Source organism: Aythya ferina, assembly GCF_964211825.1.
Source record: "Aythya ferina genome assembly, chromosome: 1".
Lineage (NCBI taxonomy): Eukaryota > Metazoa > Chordata > Aves > Anseriformes > Anatidae > Aythya > Aythya ferina.
The window spans coordinates 45,505,161-45,514,738 of NC_140296.1; positions in this window are offsets into that span (position 1 = coordinate 45,505,161).

Sequence of the window (9,578 nt, forward strand, 5' to 3'; positions counted from 1 at the left end):
TGCTTTATTAGCAATTCACCCTCCAAAATAATGTCACTTCTGATTTTTAACATTTCTTATTGATGTATATTTTAATAAAATATCCAAATGATTAGGATAGTACTGACATAATGAAACTGATGTGGGTTTTTTTGCTTGTTTGTTTTTAAATAAAGAAAGCAAATGTGGCTTGAAAGCATTAGTAGAGTCTAAAAATATATATTTCATTTTTTGACATTTTTTCAGAAACATTAACATAAAAGTCAGATTAAGATTTGTACGGTGTCATTTTGAAAGCAGTTTGTACTTATAAAATAACGGATGAAAGTAAATATTACCAACTTGGTAACAAGATGAAATAATGTCTTATATGGGCCAGATACTTCTCCTTAAAGGCTTGGTTTTATATGCTCTTTAGTAAGCGTGGGATTCAGATCACAGTCTTTAACCTATATTCCACTATTCTGTTAGCCAATAGACATTTAAAATTTAGATCTCCATTCATTTTTGACAGGACTATTTCATAACTCAATTCCATTTGGAGCTAAACTTTAATTTTAATCTAAATTAATTTCAAGTTACTGAAACTTACTGTTTCATTTATACATAAAACTGTAGTATAGCGCCTTAGACACCTGCCTGAATTCTACATTAAAAATAAGCAAATGTAGAAAATCTCAGAGCTCACAGCTCAATTTTGTTCTCCATTATTTTTATATGCTTTAATACTGTGGAGACCCCTTGCATGTACCATTGTAGAAAAAGACATTTATTTTTAATAACTTTATTCCTTTTCCCTATGTTCCTTAAAAGATTTCATTATGCACTATTGGTGCTTTGCTAATATATTTATCAGCTCTCTAATTTAGCTCAGACTTTGCTAATGTATTCCAGGAAGATGACCACTTTTTTTTTTTTTTTTTTTCTTTCCTTAAACATTGTTCCTTTTTCCTTTTTCAATCCTTAATTAATAATTGTAAAATAAACTCTTAGTACAAGGAAACTCTTTTCGAACCAATGGCAACTGTGACAAACTAGAGTGGAATTAATATATACCATACAGTGGACTTTTAACTATAATTTGCAGTTGTAATAACAGAAGAGGTTACATCTACAAAAAATAAACATATGAGAACTGTGTTTATTGCACTATATTGGTTGATTGTCTTGTAGAGTCTTAAAACAACTCTGATGACACCACACGACATTTCTCCATCTCTCCTCCATTATCTAAAGCAGCATTAGAGAAACCACCCTTTGTGAAGAGAAAAGAGACCCAAAGTGAGAACATGTTGGTTCTATGTGTCTCTGTGAATCCAGACATTTACTTCTCCTGAGCTGACATTGACTTCTATTTCACAACAGTAGATGCATGGTTGCATGCAACAGGATGAGGTGAAAAGAAATCGGTAAGGTAAAAAGTGTTAGTTTGTAAAATAGAGAAGTCAGTGGTGTAATGTGTTTTTCCTAGGTTCTCCTGGAAATCAGGGCCTGAGCTATCTTCCTCCTTTCCTTCCTTTTTGTACCCTGAATTCCTCCTTTCAGGTAACAAACATTGGCTCTCATCTTTCTGAATTGTAAATAATCTTTTGAGATAGATTGTCCCCTCCAGTTGCAGCATTTCCTGTTTCCATAATTCTCCTGCTATCAGTTTTGCCCTTTATTCTTCAGATTCCTCAGCTTCTTTCAACAGCAGGTCTTGCTTGCAATATTGCTAATGACAGAACACAATCTACAGCCCACAATCTACCTTCCTTAAAGACTTTTTTTTTCATTTGTCACACATGGGTTAAGTGTGACGTTTAGAAAGACAGTGCAATCTATTTGGCTTTTTCCTATATTTTGTACAATGAAAAACCCAGGTGGAGTGACGAACAGTTGAAGAAAGCTGTGCATTTCTCTCTTGGGGTTAGTGTTTAAGGCTAAATCAGCACTGCCTGATGAATCTGCCTTAGGGAATAATCCTTAGCCTATGGAAAAAGTGGTACATCTGACTTTTTTTTTTTTTTTTTTTTTTTTTTTTTCCAGCATAGCAGGCAAGTGCAGGGTTGAGGGGATCAAATTTAGATCAATCTCCTCTGTATTGCCTCTAATCCGTGCTCCTGTCAGTGGTCTATCCCCCATACTCCACTTGTTTTCTGTTTTTCTGTTTTGTTTTCTGTTTGAAGGGTGTTAGATGGTTCATTCCTAACAAGGTCCCAGGAGCAAAATAGTACTTTTGCAATGTGGGTCATCAGAGAACTCAGAAGTCAGAACCCTGGATAAACTGGGTATGGGTTTACTGTAGTACTCCAGCATTTTCCCAGTGAAGATATGAATGCATGGTATGAGTGAAGATATGATTAGTAGGAGGAATCTTCCAAGCAGTGGTACTATTTGTGAGTCCCCACACCAGCTACCCTGCCTTGATATGAAATGCATCAGCGGGTGACTCTGTTAAATCTCATCTGTAAGATTTCTTTCATTAACAGGTGAGAAGGCCTTAGCTCCTAAGATGTGTTGGGTCTTGGTAGCTTGTGGCCTTGGAAACTTCCAGTGTACAAGCAACTTTTTTGAAGTAAGACATAGCCATGCACTTAAAGAATGTATTTATTCTAATAAAATTATAAAGGTATTGTGTTTCCCCAAACTGGGATGGACTTAGGTGGACTATGATGACATCTTAGACACCTAGGATGAGATAGAGTTGATATTTGAGATAACCTGTATAAACCACCTTGCCAAAATAAGAGCATTGAGATCTCAGAAGTCCCGTATCGTATCTGTCACTCCCATGCTGGTGTCTCAAATGGTCCTACATACTTACACTGGAGCAACAAAATCCTGCTCATTATTCCCTTATAAATACCCATATTTAGTTTGGAGCTGCTACCAACACCCTTGACTTATACTTGTTTGTTTGTTTTATTTTTGTATGCTGGTATCTGAAATGTTTGCACCTGTGGCTTTTACATTGTGCTAGTTAGAGTTTCTTGTTTTCCTTCTCTTACAGTTCTAGCAGATCCACTTGCTTACTTTTTCATGCTCTTCTAACAAATGTATGGATACAAACCATTTAGCTCTTATGAGCTGAAAACAAAGAATCTTTCATGTGGACGACAATAGCCACGTGTGACTTGCAGTGTTTCAGTTGATTTGGAGGAAAGGTTTGATGTCTTTCATTTCTCTTGAAGAGCAAAACTATCAGATGAACAGGTGAAAGTGTATGTGGAAGAAATTTGAGCTTTGACCTATTTTTTTAATCCCTTTTGTGATGACTGTTTTTCATCTTTCCTAGTGAAAGTGACAGCCAGCATTTTATGAATCTGTCCTGTGGAAAACATACTCTTAAAATAAGCATGCTTAAAATCAACTTCTTTTATTTGATTGTACACAAGTAATTCATGACCTGTAAGAAGAAAACATTTCCGAGTAAATTACCAAATGATTATTAAGCACGCTTGTAGGATATAATACAAGAGACTTTATCATTGTCAAGGGTTATACTAAAAAAGCAAAATGGAAATAATTTAAGGATGATATTAAACTACTTCGGGGAGTGAAGGAAATTTGTGAATTTCAGCAGACCTCATGATTTAAACATATTCAGAAATTAATTGGTGTGTAACTCTTGGTCAAAGTGTCAGGACTTGGTAAATATACATGTATACTGAGAAATCCCTCTGCATAACAGCGAAGTCCTGATTTGTATTTCAATCCAGTATTTACATGGTGAAATCTTGACCTTCTTCAGGTGAATAGGATCTTCTGTGTATTTGACTTAGAGGCAAAGCTTGGGGAGACATTTGAACAAGGTCACTAGGCAGTGAAGGATATGCATCCCTTTTTGCTAGTGGTGTCCAATGCACTTTCACAGTATTTGTTAAAACCAAGCCCTCCCTTAAATCTCTTTGTCATTAGAAGGAACCAGTCCTTGGTGAGCCTGATGTGATTGTCTAAGACTCATTATAATACAGTATAGCTTGCCTGTGTAGTGAAAGCTGAGTATTAGAGCAGATGTGTCAGACATTGTCCTAAAAATGAGTGACATAAGTGTCAAGTACTTTCATTGTAACTGTCACATATTTGAGCTCCAGTCTTCTTGCATGCATGAACACAGTTAAGTCTTTCTTTCAGTAGTTTTTCTTTACTATGGAAATCTGGTTTAGCCTCCATTCCTTTATTCATTCATTTGTTTATTTATTTATTTATTTATTCTATGACTTTAAATAACATGTTTATATTTGTTTTGTACTGTACTATTTTTTACACTCTCCAGGGTACTGGCAGTGAATGCGTAATTTTTTTCCCCCTGTGCTATATTTATTCTTCTACTGCTGAATTACCATGGAGTGTAGTGGTGCCTCTAACCTCTTTGTCTGTCATGAAATTAGAGGTACTTAACTTATTAGCATTTGAGAAGCTGGAGAAACACAAAAGCTTCAACAGTGGATGTGGAGATGTCATCATCAAAATTTGAAGAAACACTGTATATAACTTCTGTGGGCCATTATGTATTGCATTCATCAGTCCATTAAGAAGGTACAGGTGCCATTGTGAAATTGATAGTTATGGTAGAACCATTTGTTCTGGGACAAGATTGTCTTGCTTGTCTACATTACTTTTGTGATCAATTTATTTTTCTTTCCATTTCCAGTTTTGTTATGCTCAAACAAAAGTGATGGAGGACTTGAAGGCCACTCACCCATCAATAGTTTTTATTAGAACTTCCAGTAAGAAACTTTCTCTGTTATCAGATGGACTTTTCTTCTGAAACATGCTTCTTGAGTTCCCAAAGATTGTGAAGGTCTCTGTAAATAAATTTTGATCGCTTTCTTCTGATAAGATTCACAGCGTTACTCATTTAGAATAACAATATGAGTTTGGGCATGTTATTTCGTACACTTGAAGATGAATTATTCAGATAACACAGGGTGTGCTATGAAGATAAATTTATTTGTAGTGTTTATTATATATTTCTGAATCTCGTGATGAGATTTCCAATTATTTTTACATGTATAATGATTCAGACAAAATGTTGGGTAGGGTTCATCTCATCTGATTATAGATAAAAAATATTAAAATATTATTCAGAGTTTTAAGAAATCCTGATTTAGAAAAAGACAGTCACATAGCAAACCAAATCTATTTAATGGGTGTTGCTGTCTGGTAGGCTGTGGCTTCACACATCTTGTCTTCCAGTCCCCAGTGAAGGGGTTGGTCATTTATCAGCTTGTTTATGCTAATTTATTCAATTAATTAAATTCAAAATGTAGATCTGGAAAATGTTCTTACCCTTCTATATTTTAAAATTGTATACTAGTAACCTGTCATATTTAACCAATACTCTATCTTTAGGATTCCATCAACAAATATGCACACATGCTAAATTAAATACGAAAATGCTGCTATTGGTGCTTTACTTAAATTTCTTATATAAAGGTTGGAACCTCCACTGGGACTTTCAGTATGGTAAAAAGGCTGAAAACTGCAGCTTTAGAAAACCACATTCTCTAGAAATTAATCTTTACTGCATTCTCTAGAAATTTATATTTAAATAAAAGACAGGCCCATCTGTGTGCACCAATAATTTTGAATTGGGAGATGTAACTCAAGAGCAGGCCTCATGATACTCCTTCTCAGAACTGTAAATTTTACCTGTTTCCACATTCTGAATAAAGTATTTTGAATATTAAGGGGAAAAAAGTGCTTTGTTCCATTGAAAGCTGAAAACTTTACAAGGTACTAAATACAATAGAAGTCAAAATAGGGTTTAAAGACTTCAGTAACTTTAGGATTCTATATACCTTATTTTAAATAATTTTTAGGATAAAATACAAGCTAATTCTAATATGCTTATCTCTAGGAAAATATTTAAAATTACATTTATTAGAGAAATAAGTGAATAGTTACTTGTTATAAGTCTTGTATTCCTGGACAGAATAAGGCAAATTTACATTATTAAAGACAGTTTGTCTCAATCATCTTGGACATCTACTGCAGTAAGGACTGAAGAACCTTGGAGGATGCCTGTACTTTTCCACTGATAAAGACTTGAGAACTGGAAAAATAGGTTAGACTAGATACTTGTTTTAGATTAGTTGAATTGTACTCCATTGTTAAGGGCTCAGACCCATACAAAGGTTGTTCAGGCCATTTTAAATGCCCTAAAGTATCTCAAACACTTACAGGGGGCTGGGACATATAACACAGGAATTATGGGAGAACAGTAGGAGTAGCAGAAGTCCAGGTAGGATGGCTCTAGGTGCCTATGGAAGGCAACTGAATCAAGACAAAGCAATAATTTCCATTTCAATATTGCAAACTGATGACTGGCCATCCCCTGACATCTCGAACAAAGAGATATTTTCTGAAATTTGGAGACTGCCAATCTTGCATTGCAATGATTCTTCAAGTTACTCCTTTCTGGCAATCAATAAAATAGGCTGTATATTTAGGCTTCCTGTAGGTGATTCTAAAAGCGATAGTAGGTACCATCCCCATACTCCAATAATTCTAATGTCTGTGATCAGTATTACAGGCAATGCTCTTAGTTGCCAATTTGCAATACAAACAACACAGCAGTATGGTGTAACAGTACTGCAACTCCTCTGTAAAGCTGTGGAGCACATCTGAGTAACCACATGTTTTTTTTAAAAAACTTTTATTTTTTAACTTTTACAGTTGCCAACAATACAGCAGAAATCACAAGAGAGACTGAGCATCTTTAGCATGGATAATGATTGAGTCTTTATAATGTATGGAATCAACTTCCTTTTCCTGCTAGCTAGCAGTTTTGTTTTGTTTTCTTTTCAATATCTTACCTTTGCTAAGTGTCAGAAATACTGGACTTAGCGTTTTTGTGAGTGGTAATGCTTCCATTTCCACACTTGTGTGTGTTTAAATTTGCCACTTTAATGTTACATTAATGTTGCACTTCATCAGGATGCAGCAATGACTGAGGAAACAGAAAAGAAACTGTTAAGAGGACATGCTTCTTGGTAGCAGCCTAGGAATTAAGATGACAGCATTAATTATTTATGTTGTGGAATGTCTTCATTGGCAGGTGGTGGTGTGAGGAAAGGGCAAAGGTCAGAAACTACATCTACTTATATTTTTATGGTGAAACAGCAGAAGAAATGAGAAACAAGCAGTTAACCATTACATGTATTTAACATCAAGAAATGACAATTGCAAATTTTTTACTGATGGAGTTTGCTTGTCGCACTCATCACAAAGTACTGTGACCCTAATTCAGCTGAGATGTAAAATAGTTAAATCCATTTCTTTTAAAATTATTTTGAAAACTGTTCCCCTTTGTGCACAATTGGAAATATATATCTTCATGGGTATGTACGTGTATATTTAATCTGTGTCTTTATTGATACATCTACTATGTATGTGCATACATATGTACATACACACCTAAAAGAGGTCTTCCTAGTTCTCACTGAAACTAAACATCATGCAGAGTTAACCAATAGTGACATGTTTTTCTTGTTTAAAGAAAAACTCAACTGATAAGGACTCTGGACATCATTTACTCAGGCTTGACTTATATTGTCCTTTTCTTAACCTGAATAGATTTCCATTCTATAGAAAACTATGGGTGGTGTGTCAGACTGTACAGTTTGCACATCCTGTGGCAATCTCTAAATGCTTTGTTTTCTGAGAAATAGGCGTACTTGGTTTCTGTTTTGTCCAGATGTACTGTTTGTGAACACTTGCCTTTGTAGAGAACAGTTCAGAATCATTTGTCCATAACATAAGCTACTTCCTAACTGGCATAGAAATAATTAATGTTTCAATTTTATCATCACTGTAAAAAATGATATCATATGGTCTCATTTCACAAATGAGAATTAATAGCCCATTACTTACAGTCATTCCAGTATGCTTGCACTGCCTATCTTTAGAGAGGAGTGAGCTCTAAGAAGAAAAGTTTTACATCTTATCCACTCTCCTGGGAGCTGCAGGCCGCTCTTTCCCATTTTGAGACAGGGGATCCTCCAGTAGCTCCAGCTGTGCTTCTTAGTGTGAGTAATGTGCAAGGTAAGGTCCATGCCCTCCCAGTTTTAGTCATGTCAGCTACATCTGCACCAGTAAGCTGAACAGAGCCAAATCACAGACTCCAACGTTGGCATGCACTCACCTGAAATTAGCCATTAGTCAATAGACATAATTTGGGGTGAACTAGCTCTCTCCCAAATAGTGCTTGAGTGTTGTTTGGGAAATACAGATTGAGACAGCAATGGTTCCCAGTAGGTGTTTTGGAAGAAGGAAGAGGAAGATGATTTTTGGTATATATGCACTGTGCTTTTCAGTCATGTCCAGAAAATAGATGGTGGCCAACTTCATTTTCTAGCATAGATATAAACTCAGGTATCCTGCTCTCCAAGGTTAGACCAGGATAAAAGGTGAACGTTCCAACCCATACGATGTAATGCATCAAGTGTTGGTAGTAGCCAAGGGAGATATGAACAACAGTGTCAGTCTTCTTCTTGGAAATAATTTAGTCCACTAATATCAAGAGATTGACAGTTCCATCCTTTTTTTTTTTTTTTTTTTTTTTTTTCCAAATTTTTCTTCCTCAAGGAGGCCACACTAACATGTCTTTTTCTTTTTTTTTTTTTTTCCTAATGAATAGTATGTCATAGAATGTTAACAGTCTTACATTGCAATATTTTGTACACCTGCCATTCATTTTACCCAAATAAGTTAATTATCTGTGATAAGGAAGGCAAACCTGCTAAAGAGTATAAGGTTAGGTCAATAATCTGTAAACAATGGTGTTTGAAATGCTTTAAAGATATCAATTTCCAGTAGAAGTGGTTTATGGAAGAGCAAGTTGATGAACAATTTTCTACTCTGTGTGTCAAATGCCTGTCTAAATAACAAGACAGAATCAGGTAGAATAGCATTACTTCAGAAATCATGAAACTAAATGGAAAGAAATGAGTGTTGAAGTATGACATAAAAACTGGAAGCATAAAAGAAGAGGAGAAAGGAAAGAGTATGAAGTTTGTTACACAAAAAGGATGTTTAATGAAGAGGGGAAATAAGAAAATTAATAAAGATTTATAGGGAGGAATAGAAGAAAAAACAATAATTTACTAGGAAATCTGAATGAGTAAATTATGCTAATTGATTTGGCAGAAGACTGTTATGGACAGAATGGTTTTGGATTGGAAAGCAAGAGAAAAAAAGGATAAGTTTGACAGAACTTAGAGAGGAAGACTTCACGAAGGAAAAAGAGATACATTGACAAGACATAAATTGAATGACACTGACCTGCCAAACCTGTGAAAGAATCAAAATATTTAAATCAGGAGTTACTCTAGAAAATTAAGTTTTCTTTACATAATAACTTCAATCAATGTATGAAGTGTGAAGCTTGCTAATAATTATAAGCCAAGAGTATTTTCTCAGTCATGGATGTTCTAGCTACTGCACCACTGATGCAGTACCAGTTTCTATTCTGTGGCATACTTCTCTTTTGATGCTTGGTTGGCAGACAGAATGAACCAGCTGCCAAAGAGACATCTTTTCATCCCCTGTGCTTCCTGAGCAATGGTCGAGAGGGGAGTTCTCCAGTGCAGGAGCTATTTAACTCAAACACT